The 18,290-nt window shown below is 41.7% G+C and overlaps 1 non-coding gene across 1 annotated transcript; it reads left to right on the top strand.

The window, feature by feature from the left end:
* Positions 1-17,758: 17,758 nt before the first annotated feature.
* On the top strand, positions 17,759-17,833 carry Trnas-cga (transfer RNA serine (anticodon CGA)). The gene has a single exon. It is a non-coding gene; the product is annotated as a tRNA-Ser (tRNA).
* The last annotated feature ends 457 nt before the right edge of the window (positions 17,834-18,290 follow it).

Below are 18,290 nucleotides of genomic sequence, written 5' to 3'. Positions count from 1 at the left end.
GGTGAAGGCATTCAGCTGGGTGACAACACTCACTGCCGCTAGAGGCAGCAGCGTCGACCCTCCCCTTTTAATTGCTGGTAAGGAGTAACGAACGGCAGCGAAGCATGACGCGGAGGAAGAACCAGTAATGAGGACTGGGAGGAGGTGATGGCAGAAATGAGTAGCGAGAGCCGAGGGGAAGGGGGGGTGGGCAGGGGAGGAGGGCGATGGAGCGGTAAATGCAGTTATGGAAGCGGCGGACAGGAAGGCAGTTCACAAAACTCCGGCACACTATCCACCTTTGTACTGAATCACTTACCGTACAGGCCAGCAAAAGCTTTGCAGATCCTCTATATGCTTCACGGGGAGACGGCACAAAGAGCTTTACCAGCCACTAATTTTATGGGTGGGCCAAACTGACGTAAAACGGTATCTGGACGTCAGCGGGAATTCCAGCTGACGTTCATGTTGAGCGTCAGTAAACGAATTTCACAATCTTGGGACGGAAAGACAATTAGCTACATATTGCGAACTTACGCTTAGAAATTACACACGTAAAACTTTTTTTTTCTTTAGACTGCATCCCGTTATGCGAAGCATGAAAAGAGGAAGTGTATAAAACAGTTAACGGTAGTAATTCCTCTAGATTCGATTGAGGAAAAAACGCCGTACCAAAACTGCATTACCATCGACTATTTCAATCGTCAGTGCCGAATGTTGCAAAGGGGAAACAGTTTGAAGAAAACAGTGCAGTACATTTCACACAACAGTGTCGATAGGTGAAAGAGCATAACTGAATGTTGGGGATTCTAGGACAGGACGAGGAGAAACGAATTTATACATTCACCCAGTTAGTTACTTCTTGAATCACAAGCAAAGGAAAAATAATACTGTACTTTACTGTTTTAGTAACAGGCAAAATCAAGGCAAGAGTGAGTGAGTACCGAGGAACAATTCAAGTAAGTTGAGTTAAACACTGAAGAAAAGATTCCACGAGAAGAAAAGCATGAAGCTGAAAACGCGAAATCATGCAGTTTTTAAACTAGGAGTACCAAGAAAACCACGTCTAATTCTACGTATAGACTATATTGACACTAAGTGACAATGATGAGTTACACACACACACACACACACACACACACACACACACACACACACACACGCGCGCGCGCAGACAGGCATGAACATTCGAATTATCCGTATACAAAGTATTGCCTGAAGTTTTAGTAGTCACGCGGTGCCGGACTGAAGCGCCTAGAACCGCTTGGCCACAACGGCCGGCTGCATCAGTTTCTTTTACGCTTCAGTGTATATAAGTCTTAGAATCCCCAGCCACTAAAAGAATTTCTGAACCTTGTATGGCAATTAAAGCGTTTGAAAGATGCGTATACAACTCGTAAACAGGTAAAAGATACACAGTAAAAAATATGAAAACAAACAATTCCAGGGTAGCACATAGAGCATCCTTAACAGAGTATATTCGTAAATACAACAAATTTCAGAATTCTGAACAAAAACCTATAAACCCATAAGCTGATAAAATCGCATAAAGAACTGTTAACATTGTAGATGACCGGCTTGCCAACAATAGTGACAAAAGAGTATAACATTAGATTAAGTACCATAGAACATACATGGCAATTAATGCCACACCGGAAGTACAATCAGCTCATACATAAGTAGTCCAGTCACATTAAGGTACCTACTTGTGAAAATTCTGAATAACCACATTTTGCAGCGCAGGTGTGCGAGACAGACCATGAGCTTCTGGAAGATACCGACAGGGAAGTGGAGCCATGCTGACTCCAGTGCCGTGCCAGGTGCGCTATGGTCCTACAGATTCTGGCTTGAGTTTAAATCCTGGGGTTCTGGTGGCCAGGGGAGTGCGGTAAGCTCATCCTGGCACTCTTCGAAAGCCGCACATACTCGGTGATTTGTGTGATACTTTGCATTGTCATGATGGCAGATGCCTTCGTGTCGAGAAAAAATAAACTACGTGAGTGAGTGAACGAGTTTCCCAAGCATAGATGCGCACTTGTTTTAACATACTGTGCCTTCCAGAAAGCCGACATCACCAAGAGAATGACACGAAAACGTTCCGCAGAACATAATCTTTGCGACAATTGTTATTGGGACGTACACATTAACGGATCTGTCCGATGGAGCATAAACCGTGATTCGTCTATAAAGGTTACATGTCGCCACTCAGTGAATACACAGTTGCAGTATCTCTGTCCAAATTCCAGCCTTCGTCGCCGATGAACAGCTGTCAGCATGGGTGCATGAACCAGGCACCTGCTGCAGAGGCCCTTACGCAACAACGTCCGCTGAGTGTTCGCTGAGGAGACATTGTTGATATCCCCTTGGTACATCTGGACCATCAGTTGCTTTGCAATTAAAATTTTTTAACATGTTGGTAGGGTGGCTACAACCATTGTAATCGCTAATACAGCCGGAGCCACACAGTACTGCAACGTCACCTAATCAGCTAATATAAATACACTACTCTCCATTGAAATTGCTACACCAAGAAAAAATGCAGATGATAAACGGGTATTCATTGGACAAATATATTATACTAGAACTGACATGTGATTACATTTTCACGCCATTTGGGTGCACAGATTCTAAGAAATCTGTACCCAGAACAACCACCTCTGGCCATAATAACGGCCTATACACCTGGACATTCAGTGAAACAGAGATTGGATGGAGTGTACAAGTACAGCTGCCCATGCAGCTTCTACACGATACCACAGTTCATCAAGAGTAGTGACTGGCGTATTGTGACGAGCCAATTGCTCGGATATCATTGACCAGACGTTTTCAATTATTGAGAGATCTGGGTAATGTGCTGGACAGGGTAGCTATCGAACTTTTTCTGTATCCAGAAAGGCCCGTACAGGACCTTCAACATACGGTCGTGCATTACCCTGTTGAAATGTAGGGTTTCGCTGGGATCGAATGAAGGGTAGAGCCACGGGTCGTAACACATCTGAAATGTAACGTCCACTGTTCAAAGAGTCCTTAGTGCGAACAAGAGGTGACCGAGACGTGTAACGAAGGGCACCCCATGCCATCACGCCGGGTGATACGCCAGTATGGCGATGACGAATACACGCTTCCAATCTGCGTTCACGGCGATGTCGCCAAACACGGATACGTCCATCATGATCCTGTAAACAGAACCTGGATGCATCAGAAAAAAATGACGTTTTGTCATTCGTGCACCCAGGTTCGTCGTTGTGTACACCATCGCAGGCGCTCCTGTCTGATGCAGCGTCAAGGGTAACCGCAGCCATGGTCTCCGAGGCGATAGTCTGTGCTGCTTCAAACGTCGTCGAATTGTACGTGCAGATGGTTGTTGTCTTGCAAACGTCCCCATCTGTGGCCTCGGGGTGGAGACTTGGCTGCACGATCCGTTACAGCCATGCGGATAAGATGCCTATCATCTCGACTGCTAGTGATACGAGGCCGTTGGAATCCAGCACAGTGTTCCGTATTACCCTCCTGAACCCGCCGAGTCCATATTCTGCTAAGAGTCATTGGATCTCGACCAACGCGAGCAGCAATGTCGCGATACGATAAACCGCAATCGTGATGGGCTGCAATCGGACCTTTATCAAAATCGGAATCGTGATGGTACGCATTTCTCCTCCTTACACGAGGCATGACAACAACGTTTCACCAGGCAACGCCAGTCAACTGCTGTTTGTGTATGAGTAATCGGTTGTAAGCTTTCCTCATATCAGCACGTTGTAGGTGTCGCCACCGGCGACAACCTTGGGTAAATGCTGTGAAAAGCTAATCATTTGCATACCACAGCATCTTTCTCCTGTCGGTTAAATTTCACGTCTGTAGCACGTCATCGTCGTGGTATAGCAATTTTAATGGCCAGTAGCGTACAAGTGACTTATTTAATATCAATCTTGCAACGAGCATCGACATAAATACACAGGACACTTCTCTGTGACACAAAAAAGAAATGAAAGAGCTTTTTATTTTTTTAATGTTTCTCACGGCATTATAACTTCTTCAGTGATATGTTTGCGGTGCAGTGAACGAAGTAGACAACTGCTAGTACTACATGTGCGGCTGTTATAAAGCTGCCACTAGCCCTACCGTTCAGGCGGTAGCACGGTCAGGCTGCTCGGTTGACAGAAGAATGATAATGACATCCGGCTTAACATACGAGGGGTGTCCTGAAAGTAAGTCACGATCGGTCGCGAAATGGAAACCATAGTGAAAATCCGATAAATCTTTGCGTAGAGGTGTTGAGCAGTTTCTCTAGTATGCTCGTCGATCGCGTCACAAGGCACTTTGCAGTTCTCAGCACACAATGAGTACGTAAAGATGCCTAGAAAATAATGTCTTCTGCCAAGTATGGGCGCCTGTCGAGAGATTTCGCCTGATTTAATGCGACGCCGACATAACGCAAAGTCGTGTATTTCCCCCTTCATGACACATCTTGACGGCACACTGAAAAGATAATGAAGAGGCTTGTCCAACGTTTCGTTGGAAAGTATCTCATCACTCACATTATAGCATGGAAGTGGCTCCCTCTTATTTTCATTTCTGCTCACATGAACCGTTGGCTATGAAGACAACATTTCGGCGCATACGATGAACTGCAGACCAGCGTAAAGAAGAGGCGGAAAGCACAGGCGGCTGTGTTCTATGATCAAGTTGTTGGAAAACTGGCACAACAGTAAAACACATGTCTGAGCGGTGACCCTGTGAAGTAGTTGGAAGGTGCAGTATGCAATTGTTGTAAATAATCTTTCTAAATTTCACTGTGGTGTCCATATCGTCACAGATCGGAATTTACTTTGTGAACAACCTTTCTACAACAGAAAGAAAGACATCGCTGCACCTCCATCGAAGTGCTTGAATCAGCTGTTGGTAAGATTTCTGTGGCTAGTTAGACTTAAAGCTGCTAAGCGTGGAACACACACTGAGAGCGAGACTATGTATGCAGCTTCCTTAAGGCGGGAAGGCAGGGCATGCAATGCCCTCTAGAAACAACGTGAAAGTACTCGTTGCTAGATTTCAGCGCGCAAACATACATTAAAGTGAAGGCTTGTATCGACAGTAGGTGACGAGACAATAAATGGCTCGCAATGAGACTGAAAAGCATTAGTACCAAAAATATGGGAGAAGAGGAACGACGTCAGCATGAGGGCACACCAAATGTATGGTAAAATGGCTCTGAGCACTATGGGACTTAACATCTTAGGTCATCAGTCCCCCAGAACTTAGAACTACTTAAACCTAACTAACCTAAGGACATCACACAACACCCAGCCATCACGAGGCAGAGAAAATCCCTGACCCCGCCGGGAATCGAACCCGGGAACCCGGGCGTGGGAAGCGAGAACGCTACCGCACGACCACGAGATGCGGGCCAAATGTATGGTAACACAGATCATTCTTGCTGAAACCCCTGCTAAACTTGCAAAGTACGGTGGGAGCTGTACACGTGGTTTCTCCACAAACTTCGGAGTCCTCAGAGTGAACAAGCGTTTTGCAAATTAGCACGCGTTCCGGTGCCTCTTCAGAACAAAACAGTCGTGAGGGCTGGCTGGCGCAATTACGGAGCGGCGCTTCCGCGAAGCGAGCGGCCTCAGCGCTCGCTGATACACGATCCGCCGCGCTGCGCTGCGCTGCCTGGTTGCCTGGCTGCGAGGAGCTTTCAATTACTTAGCCGCTCAGATGCCTTCCGGCAGGGTGTCTGCCGTTTGCCCAGCGGATGCTCGATCTGCAGAAAGCGAGCGACCCCATGCACTGCACGCTTCGTCTGCGCCCAGCTGCCGCTACGAGATGTCTGACCCTAAAACGAACAATTTCCTGTGTAAAGCCCACTGCTGTAGGGCTGCCAGACATATCGACTAATGTGTTACAGGAAGCAGCGCACTTTCAGTTATTCACAACTAAATGGAAGACCTGCAGTTGTCGAGTCAGTAGTCAGCACAATATGTCGGATTGACTAAAGTAGAAGCCCTTTCCAGCAACAGCTGAATAATGTAATCTTCCTTTAATCTTCTTTCTTCGTAGAAAGAATCAAAGGAGAGAAGATCGGGTCAACGAGGTGGTCATTTAGAGGCGGAGCACAAACGTGGACGTGCGAAGGACGGGGAAGAAAATAGGTTCTGCCTCCTCAAACATCCCAGAGTTTACCTTAAGCCATTTGCAGAAGTCACGGAGAGGCCTAAAACTGTGCGGCTGGACAGAAATTAAACACCGTCCTTTTTAGCACTAGGCCAATGCACCCCTTCACTCAATTCTTTCCACTGATTTGAAACAGCTAAATTAATTATCGCACTCAAATGAGAAATTCCAGTTCAATGCAATATGATGATGGAGATAACGTCCAAGCAAAAATATATTTTGATATCTGAATAAAATTTGTCGTATTGTTAAGAGTTCTATTGAAGCTATGAGACAAGTAATAGCGGAAAGAATTAAGAGAATGGCAGAATCGTTGCTAAACGTCGGCATTCCTTTATGAAGGGATGATTTTACGAATGTCGCACATTCGTTGGGAATCATATAATACAGAGAGACCTATATAGCAACTCCAATTACATACTTAGATTCTAACATTCTGAGTGGTGTCTGTTTGTTCTAAGTCGTGTTCCCTACCACTTTCGCGGAACGACGCTATCAGCGTGTTTTTTAGGGAATTGACTATTTTGAACCTGGAACCTGTTGCTGGTAAGGAGACGCCAGACCACACATGACATGTAGAGTTCAGAAGAGGTCAGTGAGACTAGCGATTATATAATCAAATACTTAATGATTTCAGCGCCAGCTCCACTGCACTCCTGTAAAAGAATCTTAATACTAGGTAAATTTAAAAGAAGGGGTTCAAGGCTTTCCTATTTTTAGTTAGCTGGTAAAATAACGTCGAAAAAGCAGTTAAGTTTACCATTGGTAATTTTATTCTACTCACAAAACGTTGTTTATAAATTGCACTATTGATAAAAGGAAATATTTTAATACAGGATGATAAAAAGCAACTGTGTTCAGCAAAAATGTGAACGAATATTCCCTGAATGGGTTTCCAAGTTCTACAATGGATCGAAGGATGACCTATGCCATATCACATTTATAACTAGATTTAAGTTAAGTTTCATAAAAGAGAAAACTATCAAAATGGTCTACAGTGACCCTTAATTATCTTAAAATACTTATTTAACTTGTCGTAAATTACGGTGGCTGATGTGGCTTCTCAATAATTATATAACAGAAAAATCATCGCGTTTCAGATTTTAACTTCACGTAGCAAATGTGAACACCATGAGATTTAATTGACGATCGACACTAGTATTACGTAAAAAGGGGATGTAACAGATGAGACTTCTGCAGTTCTGAGTGAAGCCTTATGCGCTCAAAAATGCGGCATCGCGTGCGTTCATTACCTTGTCGGTAAGGAGGCGGCGGGCGGTACAGCTCCGCTCACCTCGCCGTCTCGGAAGCAACCCTCTCCTAACTTCTCCTTACTACAATTTACCGAAGTTGGTTTTAGAAAAGCTATCTGGCTGTGTTTTCAACTGACCAATCAGGGTCTCAATGTTAACCTTGAGCTCCACCTAAAAAAATTCTGTCCATCCAATGAGAAACGTTATACTTTTCGTGGTGGGGCAAAGTTTTTAACGTTTGCAACATAACAGAGACACGAAACAGTCTCACGCTATAGCTTGCAGCTGGTGTGGCCCTTTTAGTGTTACCGTAAGATCTATACTGTTCTTCTGGAGGGCTCTATCTTTTAATTTGGGCTGGGGTTTGGTCCTGGCGGTCAGCTGGCGAGGTGGGTGTCCGTCCCTTATCGTAGGCCCTCCTAGTCTACACGATTCTGCTCTCGGCTTCAGATCTCGTTTCGCCCCTCGGAGCTGCGTCTGTTTCATGGTGGGAAGGTATAACATGCATTTAGGCGTTCTTGTGTTAGTCTGTGGTATTCCATTTGCTCACTCGTTGATCGTATTACTTTGATTAATTTAATGTCAGGATTTATTTGGAGCTATGGGACATACTGCCGGATTTGCTATCATGTCAGGGTTTTCATGGAAGGTGTTGGATTTGCCTGACACCTTACAAGATTACAGAATGAGTAAGGGGCATCGTCAGGTTACAGTAAAATCATGAAATAGTAATGAGCGGTGCACAACATACTAAAGAAACGTGTATAGGTCATCTTTAGTGAAACAATACATCAAAGACATATATCAATCTAGAAATTAGATGGAAGAATCTACTGGCTCCACATTAATTTTGAACCGACTTAGATACAATTGACTGTCAATGGTAATCGCAAAAAAAGAAAAAAATTCATCTTTACAGAATGAGATTTTCACTCTGCAGCGGAGTGTGCGCTGATATGAAACTTCCTGGCAGATTTAAATTGTGTGCTGGACCGAGACTCGAATACGGGACCTCCTTCTTTGAGCGAATGAGGCACGCATTTGCGACGATCAACGAATACTCGCACATGCCAAAGAATATCTTAATAAAAATAAATAACTTAAAAAAAGCGGTGATACCTAGCTTTCCATCTCCACGACACAGAGTGCTGAGATACGACACCTATTGGACATTTTCGGTTTGAAGGACAGAAGAGACTCCTGACGTTATAAATGTACAGAATATACAAAAAACCGCGTTCACGCTGATGACAACAGGAACGTTAATCCAGAGAACTTTCAAAAATTCTCTGATCGGCCTTTGAAGGAACAGGCGTAGCCGTAGTAGTGTTAGTTGCACTAAATGTAGCTTGGTTGCAGTTTCTTTATATTTAGAACAGAATTTTAGGAGATAGCAAGGCAATGTGTGTCATCTACATCTACATGGATACTCTGCAAGTCACTCTTAAGTGCCTGGCAGACGGTTCATCGAACGATTTTCAAAATAATGTGCTAAAAAACGAACGCATATATCATACCGTGCGAGCTCTTATTTTAGTATGATGATCATTTCATCCTATATTGGTTAGCGTCAACAAAATATTACCACATTCTGAGGAGAGAGTTTGTGATTGAAATTTCGTTATGGATGTGTGTGGTGTCCTTAGGTTAATTAAGTTTAAGTAGTTCTAATTTCTAGGGGACTGAAGACCTCAGAAGTTAAGTCCCGTAGTGCTCAGAGCCATTTGAACCCTTTTTGAAATTTCGTGAAACGATTCCGTCGCAACGAAAATCGCCTTTGTTTTAGTGATGTCCACCTCATATCGAGTATCATATCAGTGACACTCTCTCCCCTATTTCTCGACAGTACAAAATTTGCTGCTCTTCTTTGTACTTTTTCGATGTACTCCGCTAATTCTATCTACGACAGATCCAACAATATGCAGCAGTACTCCAAAAGGCCGGCCGTGGTGGCAGAGCGGTTCTAGGCGCTTCAGTCCGGAACCGCGCGACTGCTACGGTCGCAGGTTCGAATCCTGCCTCGGGCATGGATGTATGTAATGTCCTTAGGTCAGTTAGGTTGAAGTAGTTCTACGTTCTAGGGGACTGATGACCTCAGCTGTTAAGTCCCATAGTGCTCAGAGCCATTTGAACCAGTACTCCAAAAGAGGACGGACAATCGCCATGTAGGTAGTCTCTTTACTAGATCTGTTGCATCCCCTAAGTGTTCTGCCAATAAATGCCGTCTTTGGTTCACCTTTCCCACAATTTTTTCTGTGAGCTCTTCCCTATTTGAGTAACTCGTAACTATAATTGCTAAGTATTTAGTTAAATCTACGCCCTTTAGATTTGACTCATTTATTGCTTAACCGAAGTTTACCGGATTCCTTTTAGCACTCATGTGCATGACCTTACACTTTTAATTGTTTAGGGTTAACTGACAATTTTCGCAACAAACAGGTATCTTTTCTAAATCGTTTTGAAATGTGTTTTGATCTTCTTATGACTTTACGACACAGTAAACGACAGCATCATCTGCAAACAATCTAAGACGGCTCTTCCGATTGTCTCCTACATCGTTTATATAGCTTAGGAGTATCTTAAGGACTATAATACTAGCTAGGGGAACGCCAGAAATCATTTCTGTTTTACTCTATGACTTTCCGTCAGTTAGTACCAACTGTGACCTCTCTGACAGGAAATAACGAAACCAGTCACATAACTGAGACTATCTTCCATAAGCGCTCAATTTAATTAAAAGCCGCTTATGACGTACGATGTAGAAATGCTTCTGCAACTCTAGAAATACGGAATAAATTAAAACATCTTCACGATACCACTCAACACTTCGTATGAGTAAAGAGATAATTGTGTTTCACAGAGAAGATGTTTTATAAATCTGTATTGACTGTGTGTCAATATACCATTCGAGGTTATTCACTATGTTCGAACACAATATATGTCCGAGAATTCTGCTGGATATCCACGTTAATGACACGGGCCTGTAATTTTGTGGATTGCTCCTACTGCGTTTCTTGAATATTGGTGTCACCTGTGCAACTTTGGACGCTCTGGGTATGGATCTTTCGCCGAGTGAGGGGTTGTATGTGATTGTTAACTATGAAGCTACTAAATCGGCAGACTTTGAAAGGAACCTAACTGGTAAACAGTCTTCACCGGAAGACGTGCTTTTACTAACTGATTTAATTGCTTCACTACTCCGAGGATACCTACTTATAAGTTACTCTTGTTGGCAGCTGTTCTTGATTCGAAATCTGGAATATATATTTCGTCTTCCTTGGTGAGTGCAGCCAGCGGCTGTGGCCCAACGGTTATAGGCACTTCAGTCCGGAACCGTCCTGCTGCTACGGTCACAGGTTCGAATCCTGCATCGGGCATGAATGTGTGTGATGTCGTTAGGTTAGTTAGGTTTAAGCAGTTCTAAGTCTAGTGGACTGATGACATCAGATGTTACGTCCCATAGTGCTTAGAGCCATTTGGTGAATGCATTTTGGAAGGCAGAGTACAGTAACCCTGCGTTACCAGCCCTTTCATCAATAGTATTTCCATTGCTATTGCGCCGAGAAATCACTAATTGTGTCCTGCCGCTGATATCCTTTAGAATAGACCGCTTCCAGTTAGTTACATACAATACCTGTATTTTATATATTCCGTGAAGTAGGAGTCATTCGAAAGTATTTATCTTATGCTATTCTTAAAATTTCTTATCATATTTGAGAGTTATATTATGTTACTGGACAAATGAACCAAGATTTTAGGGGCTGTACCTTGAATTTATTTCCGAGGAACTGACGGCTTTAGTAAGGTGTAACAAAGTTCATTTTTCCTTCATATGTTGTATCTGTGTACTACTTTACTCACCCGATATTACTTGGTTATTTATAACGAATTTCAAATCCGAACATACGAACTGTGAAGGATCGGTTAAAATGCGTGACTTCTTGAAGCGACGGTTTTTGGATGAATTTGGTAGAACACCACGTATTATCCACATTGCTTGTTTTTGGGCAATCATTATTTTCTGGTCATTTAATGTCTATGACTGTAAATATGAAAAACTATGTGAAGACGTTACTTTTCAAAACTAACAATTATATGAAGAGAAAAAGTTATTTAAGTTAGTTATTTCAGCTGCTTAGTAATTTGTTTACGTTAGTTATAATTATCATTAACTTTTAGGTGAAATAATTTCAAACGTTTTATATTCTTTACTGGCAGCTTTTCATGCGTCGTATTAATTTTTTATATTATTCCATTGGTCGTCCAGAACTAAAAAAATGGTTCAAACGGCTCTGAGCACTATGGGACTTAACCTCTGTGGTCATCAGTCCCCCTGAACTTAGAACTACTTAAACCTAACTAACCTAAGGACATCACACACATCCATGCCCGAGGCTGGATTCGAACCTGCGACCGTAGCGGTCACGCGGTTCCAGACTGAAGTGCATAGAACCACTCGGCCACGTTGTCGACCCGACCAGAACTACTTTTCCTTTGAAAAATAAGGGTCGAATTGTAGAGAACCAAGCTAGTAACAGTTTCTTCTGTCGCTTTCTGTTTAACAGGATTAGTTATAACGATCGTGTCGCCTGCAGAACATAATAGCTCTTTCTAGTCTAGGCCATTAAATGAGGGCACTATAATGTTCCGCAACAGAGACAAAGATGAAGCTAAATGTGTTTATAGAAAAAATAAATTATATATCTCTAGGCTAACAAAATTCTTTAGAGTAGTGTCTTGATTAGGAAGTAGTTGATACCGCGATTCGGGAAGCTGAAGAGGACAGCAAGCTTAACTGAAAGACAAGTACTCAAGATTTCTTACAGAAGCTGGACTACGATCGGAAAAATGTCTACTGCCTGAAGTGATGGTGTACTGAAGCCTGTTTGCATTAAATACATCAAGTCGTGGGTGTCACTGCTGACTATATTTTGGAACGAATCAGGTCAAGCAGAATACTTGTTATTAGTTCACAGCCGAGGCATCCGGAACATAATCAACATTAATTCAATAATTTTCTGTAACACTCTGTTTAAACATCCAAGAATTGCTACGGTTCAATCATATCGTCTCTTCACTGAAATGTATGCTTGATACATTGTACTTCTTTGGGGGAACTGCTGTTTTCATTCAGAGAGTACATTAGAGAGCAACTTCATTCGCGTAGTGAGCACTTCCTTAACTTCTGCGTTACGGTAGCTGAAAGTTCTTAGCAATCATTCGTAAGTTTAAACACTAATTTAATTGCTTTAATCTAATCTAAATTAATTTTTTTCAGCAGTAATACTTTAGATACAATGAAGTGTGTTACGCACATTTAGTTCAGTAAGATTCTTACTGTGTGAAGTGTATACCTCACAATATGGGACATCAAACACTACTGAGTGGAGCAGTGAATATCATTATTCTTTTATGAGTATTTCAGACTTGCTTTGTTACATATACATAGTTTATGTTATTCTAATGCTTTGGTATCTATGAAAGCTGTTCTTGCAGTGTTATTGCACTTGATCTTACATTCTACACTAATGCTGATTTGTGTTTGGGATTGTTTTCGTGCACTTGATCTTCCATTCTACACTAATGCTGATTTGTGATGGTTTATAATAATATCATACAGCCTACATTACTGAGGTTTGTTTAGAGAAAAAAGCTTATACTAATGCTTATAGTTATCATGGTGCTTTAAAGAATGCCATCCGCCTTCACAAGGCAATATGTTAACACGAATGATAATAAGAACTTAGGACCAATTTTAATTTACGCATTGAAACTAAACGTTGACCGTGACACTAGGTGTAAGTAGTTAGTTCGTTTGGTTGTCGATAGGAGTCATCCTGCTGCATGTAGCTCGCTCTCCCACTCACACTTCGCACTTCGAGTTAGGTAACACAACAACAATAGACGTCTTTGTGTTCTTCGTTTCAACAGGTGCAATTCAGTTACAACTGTGTACTGCAGGACAGTCGACAGTGCAGCCTGACGGCTGTATAGGCCGAAAATGATGTACAGGTCTCGCATAGAGCCATTGGTCTTACGGGCCACGTCATGGCGAATGAATCATTTTCGTTTGTCTTGGTTGGGTCTGTGAAACACCCCGTACGCGAGGTAATTAATTGCTCACAACATAAAAGTAATTGCTTTCTATTGCACTCTCTGAATGGATGTTGCAATTCCTCTTTAAGATGTTGAGTGCATCAAGCACACATTTAACTAATGCGTTGACACGACTTCATTGTGACAATTACTGCCACACAGGGACAGTAGATGGTTGAATTGACATAGCGTATGTTTTGTATGGCACGAATATGAATTAATAATAGTCATTAAGCTTAATGTGTGTCACTGAAAAGTACAGTCACATATTACGGCTATAACGGTAAGTATTTAAAACAAACACGTTTAAGTACATTTCAGCTGGTTGTGGACAATATATTGATCATGACCCAACTTCTGCGAGAGTTCGTGTGTACCTGCCTTCCTGAAAAGCTTTCTGTCCCCTTCAGTCCTCCGAAACATGTGTCCCCTGCTTCACTAATCAAGACACAAACACACCCCTAAGGAATTTCCTGTACACAGAATGAACTTCACATATTTCTCGGATGCGCAACGTTGTGGTGCTTTCCTTTAGAAACCTAAATCAGACGGAGCTAGAACGTTTTGAAGCCTACACAATCGTTATAATTGATGCTTTTGGACAGAAAGCAACACAGAAAATTGTTAACAATGCAGTTCTCTAGTAATCGTCTTTCCCTTACATTTGAAGAAATTGAAAACTGTTCTGAACAACACACGGAATAACACAGAAGCTTTATGTAGCACACGAACTGGAGAGAGTTAATAGATTGGAATATCTGAAAGTATTTCGGTTACATTTTGACTAAAATTAGAACTGAAACTTCCTGGCAGATTAAAGCTGTGTGCCGGACTGAAACTCGTAATCGGGACCTTTGCTTTCTGTCGGAAAGTACTCCACCAACTGAGCTACCCAAGCACGACTCATTAACCGTCGTCACAGCTTCCTTTACATATTTCTTGAGACAGTCATGGTCGAAAAATAGCCAAATGGCTTCAAATTACTTAATACCAAGAAGCCAAGTTGTTCGAGTATTTCAGGCATACAAAAACAATAAAATGAAAATGCTGAAAACTAACCAAAGCATAAAGTTCAACAAAGTCTTTGTGAAAGAACAAAGATGACCACAGCACTTACGGAAAGACTATGTAACATCAGTATGACGTTATTGTAAAGTTGTTTTGTGCAATGCCATTTAGCCTGAAGATGAGATACAACCCTCGAAACATGTTTTTCTAGATAAATAAATAAATAATACAATAGTTGACAAAGTTTGTGACTGGGAGCGGTAAATTAAAAAAAAACTATACTTATTTCTTGTGCCAGTCACCGTCGAAAAATAGTCAAAAAGGCTTCAAAAACAGAAATTATATCTGGCCCTCTTCATATAAGTGTTATAGGCTCTCCCCTGCTCCTAATCTACATAAGCTATTTTCAAGACAATATGAGTATACCTCTTAGATTGATTGCACATGATGGTCACATTTACTTCAAGTAAAATCGTCGGAAGACCGAAACCATTTGCAGGTCGTTTTAGACACGGTATTTGTTTGGTGCTAAAGGGTCCAATGTTTCCGAATTAGGAAATGAGTGAGGTCATCCACATGAGTACTAAAAGGAACGCGTCAAATTTCAGTTAAACGTTAATTCATACAAATCTAAAGGCTGCCAATTCAGCTGAATACTTAGGAATTGCAATAACGAACAATTGAAAGTGAAACGATGACGTAGATAATAATGAGGAGAAGGTGAACCAAAAACTGCGCTTGACGGAACCCTTCGAAGATGCAAAAGGTCGATTAAAGGGACTGCCTACACTACGCTTGTTCGTCCTCTGATAGAGTATTGCTGTGCTGTATGGGACCTTTACCAGATAGGATTGACGTAGGATATCGAAGAAGTCTAAAGAAGGGCTGATCATTTTGTATAATTATGACATATGGGAGATGGTGTCACGGGAATGATAAGTTATTTTGGGTGGTAGTCATTAAAAAGAAAGAGTTTTTTCGTTGCCTCGAGAGGACCAGTTTTGTTTTCTGGTTGTGAGAAATATTTTCTGTCGCCAACCGATATAGGGAGAAATGATCATCGCCATAAAATAATAGAAATTACAGCTCCTGCAGAAAGCTGAGTGTTTCGTTTTCTCAGGCGCTGTTCGGAAGTGAAACTGTAGAGAAATGGAGTGAAGAAGATCCATAATCCCTCTGCCAGACACATAAGTGTGAACTTCAGAGCTGTCATGTAGTTGCAGATGTAGACCCTAAAAATCTAAGCCTTCAAGGCGACGTTCGTGGGAGAACTGTCCCGTCCATCTGAAATAAAGAAGGACGACAGACAAGGTAACGGATTATCAAAGCTATTTTTGAATTGTCGAAAAATATTCAAAATGGCTTTAAATTCTTTTATACCAAAAATCTAAGTTGTTCGAATATTTCAGGCATACAAACACAAGAAAATACTAAAAACCAACCTAAGCACAACATTCAACAAAGTCTGTTTGAAAGAACGAAGATGACCACAGAATTTACGAAAGGTCTGTGTATAATCAGTATGACCTTATTGTAAAGTTGTTTTTTGTAATGCCATTTAGCCTGAAGATGAGGTGTAAACCTCTAAACGTGTCGCTAAATAAATAAGTAATACAATAGTTGACAAAGTTTGTGACTGGTAGCGATAATTGAAAAAAAACTTTACAAATTTCTGTTTTACCCAACGATTTTCCGTCGATCGCTACGTACTGTGACCTGACTGACAGGAAATCACAAATCCAGACGCACATATGATACGAAACTCCATTAGCACGCAATTTGATTAGATGTAATTTGTGTGGAATGGGGTCAAAAGCCTTCTGGAAATATAGAAAAACTTATCAGTTTGGGATCCCCTGTGGATAGCACTCATTACTTCGTGCGCGTCTCTTGATGCTCAAAATTCTGTATCTGTCTCCCAAACAGCATTAAGTCTATCCAGGGTCTGTCCGTCAGCCGAGTATATAGGCTTCTTCAAACCAATGGAACACAATAAAAATTTCCTGGAATCAGCACTCGCTGACGGAAAATCGACTCAAGATCAAGAATTTGGTGCAGGATCGGCCTTTTCAAAACCTTCCTTCATCCTCCCCGATTTGTATATCAAGCATCACCTCTGTTCTATTGACAAACATTTTTGGCAGGATTTTGTAGTAGACTGAAAGGAAGGGCACACCTGGATAGCTGTTAACTTTCTGCTTGTCGCCTTTCTTATGAAAGTCTTTATTATGTTACATTAATTGAATTTTCCTTCGGTGGATGGCAAAACACCGTTGTAGCAATAAAAAGGAAAAGATTCTAATGTTCTCCGAAATTGTATTTACTCTGTCGCGAACCGGCTTTGGCCTTAATGAGCCATCTTCATGTGAGAACTGAACGTCGTAAGCACGGATAAAATGACAGGCGGCTCACACAGATATTAATACACAAAATATACAAAAGTGATGCCAAGCAGAGAGTTTACTTAGAAAATTATTACATTCTATTGTTTCACGAAAGCTGTTTTATGTATGGAGATTTAACAACAGATGAAAAGTAATTTAGAAGTTACAGTTTAAATCTGTTATTTGTAACTCATTTAATAGTATTCTGTGTGGTTTATTTGTTAATTTCCAGTGTTTCCAGCAGAGTCATGCTTCTATTTTTCTTTACAGATCTATTATTTCACGTCCCACGTCTCATAAGTGGTTTTCCATCACTAGATGATCGGCGATGGTTGAATCTTTCATCTTTAACCTCAGGTTCCTCTCATGTTTAGATAACGTAATCGTCACCGCTCTGCCTGGGTGACCAATATACACGTTTCGACAGTGCTTGCATTCAATTTTGTGTATTTCAATAAAGTTTTACTAACAAATAATATACAGAAACTGAGATTTCTACAATATTTTTCATCAGTTGTTAAAGTTACCCCTTCTTAAAAAGTAAAGCTCTGAGTACCGGGCGTGAGTCGTGCTTCGGTAGCTCAGTTGGTAGAGCACTTGCCCGCGAAAGGCAAGGGTCCCGAGTTCGAGTCTCGGTCGGGCACACAGTTTTAATCTGCCAGGAAGTTTCATATCAGCGCACACTCCGCTGCAGAGTGAAAATCTCATTCTGGAAACATCCCCCAGGCTGTGGCTAAGCCATGTCTCCGCAATATCCTTTCTTTCAGGAGTGCTAGTTCTGCAAGGTTCGCAGGAGAGCTTATGTAAGGTTTGGAAGGTAGGAGACGAGGTACTGGCAGAAGTAAAGCTGTGAGTACCGGGCGTGAGTCGTGCTTCGGTAGCTCAGTTGGTAGAGCGCTTGCCCGCGAAAGGCAGAGGTCCCGAGTTCGAGTCTCGGTCGGGCACACAGTTTTAATCTGCCAGGAAGTTTCATATCAGCGCACACTCCGCTGCAGAGTGAAAATCTCATTCTTACCCCTTCTTCTTTTATGAAATTATTTCTGTGTGACAAAAAGTAATACTTTCCTACACAGTCACTCTACATGTCATCATTTTCATCTCTTTTGTGTAAAGAATATCTGCGTGAATTGCGCGTTATTTCATCTGTGGTTGTGACAGTCAGTTGTCACTTGCAGATGGCCTAAGAACCTGTAAACCAGTTCTTGACAGAATAGATATAGTTTGGCTGAACATTAGGAAGTGACTCCTTTTTAATATTATACTAGCGTAGCACTCGTTGTTTCGGTCGTGTAGACTGTATGGTGTGCACATATATTTTTTATTGACCTTTAATCGAATTTTTATGTTGTTCACAAATTGCAATATTTTCTAAACTTTTCATGCTATATAAGGTCATATAAGC

The sequence above is a fragment of the Schistocerca cancellata genome, chromosome 9 (genome assembly GCF_023864275.1).
Source record: "Schistocerca cancellata isolate TAMUIC-IGC-003103 chromosome 9, iqSchCanc2.1, whole genome shotgun sequence".
Taxonomy (NCBI): domain Eukaryota; kingdom Metazoa; phylum Arthropoda; class Insecta; order Orthoptera; family Acrididae; genus Schistocerca; species Schistocerca cancellata.
The sequence above is the reverse complement of the archived record's forward strand: the minus strand, read 5'-3'. Positions and strand labels throughout refer to the sequence as shown.